Raw genomic sequence first — 1,635 nt, 5'->3', positions numbered from 1 at the left:
TGTTTTTTTTTTTCTTTCTCTCACCCTCTCTCTCACACTTTTTTCTGCTTCACTCTGCATGCAAGCCTTGTGCTTTGCGCTGGGAAGAGGGGGGAGGGGCGGTAGTTACACTCGCAGTAGCACAGGAACAGAGCCGGAGGGAAAGACAGAGAAAGAGAGCCAGGGACAACGACGTCACATTAGAAAGGTATAGTAATCATCCACAACTATTTTCAGTTGCAGATGATAAAGGATTCAGAAAGTTTATTCATGCAGGCCAGACAGGCCTGACAGAGAATATGCATCTTCTTTTTGTTTTCCTATTTTAATTTATATTTAATTGTGTTGTGGTTTGCAGTGTTTTGTGTTGTTTCACTTTAAATTTGTTTAAAAGGAAAAAGCTGAATAAATAGTTAAAAGTTGAAATGTGAATAGTTGGTTTTTGTATTATATGATTTATTTATTACATTTTATGTGGAGTGAATAAATAAAAGTATATTTACGGTGGCCCCTAGAGACAAAGCACGTACAAACTTCAAAACACGTACAAACTCCAAAACACGTAAAAAGTCCAAAACACGTACAAAACACAACAGAAGTGCTCCAGAATGCTAGGCGCAGTGTTGAGCTTTTGTTACCCAGTGGCTACACAAGCCAGCAAGTACCAACGACCGGATTTGGTGTGTGGTAGTAACAGGTAAATGAACTTCTTTTTTTTTTTTAATTATTTGAATATATATGTGTGCTTGTGTATAAATACACAAACAATACACATATGCTTTCAGTTGTGTAATTTAAGTGATCTAGGTAGCTCTGTTTTGGAAGTTCAGTTAACGCTAGAAATGTGTTTTGGAATTTGTACGTGCTTTTTGGAGTTTATACGTGTTTCGTCTTTAGGTGCCACCGCATATATTTATATATAAACATATATAAATAAAACCACTTTTTTTTACATTAGTAATTCCTTTTGTGCATAATTTTATATTATTGTTAATAATAAATTAATTAAAGCAACAAAACAACCTGAAGAGACGGTTCAGAGCCAAAAGAGCCGGGTCTTTTTAGTGAGTCGAGCTGAAAGAGCCGGTTCTCTAAAAAGAGTCGGAAATCCCATCACTAATAGGCACACTTAATAAACTAAGGACTTCTGGAAAGTGGACTCCTCCCCTGTCCCGTCAGCTTTTAGCCAATCCTGCGTGATCTTCCTCCCACGCCCAGAAGTTTTTCACCACAAACACCGCCCCTCCTGTTTCGTCGCATGGCGCTGCCTTAACGGGCAGCTTAGAAGCTCGTTTTTTTTTTACCCTCAGCTTCATGCGAACAGTTTGACTACATTTAAACGATTTATTCTATATTTTTGATCAAGTTAAACCTCACACGTTTACATTTTCTACTGTTGTATTTAATAAAAAACAATGGACTAGAATAGACATTCATCATACTGCAACTGAGCAAACAAATCGAAGAAGTCTTTGACCGTCCACATACCGTCTGGCACGCATTTTAATTCCCATTATTTTATCATTGTAGGCATTACATCTGTAACGAAACCTCATATGAGTAACACAGAACATAGACAGAACATTATTGATAGTTACTTTCTCCACATATTATTTACCGACCCATCCTTTTTTTCAAAATGCTATGTTACTATAT

At 36.9% G+C, this 1,635-nt stretch overlaps 1 long non-coding RNA gene across 1 annotated transcript; it reads right to left on the bottom strand.

The window, feature by feature from the left end:
* LOC146505424 (uncharacterized) lies at nucleotides 1-1,565 on the bottom strand. The gene is made up of 2 exons (XR_014877649.1): nucleotides 571-1,565; nucleotides 1-530 (listed from the first exon to the last, which is right to left on the bottom strand). It is a non-coding gene; the product is annotated as an uncharacterized LOC146505424 (long non-coding RNA).
* Nucleotides 1,566-1,635: the final 70 nt, after the last annotated feature.

The sequence above is a fragment of the Neolamprologus multifasciatus genome, chromosome 13 (assembly GCF_963576455.1).
Source record: "Neolamprologus multifasciatus chromosome 13, fNeoMul1.2, whole genome shotgun sequence".
Classification (NCBI taxonomy): domain Eukaryota; kingdom Metazoa; phylum Chordata; class Actinopteri; order Cichliformes; family Cichlidae; genus Neolamprologus; species Neolamprologus multifasciatus.
This window is presented reverse-complemented; position numbering and strand designations above follow the sequence as displayed.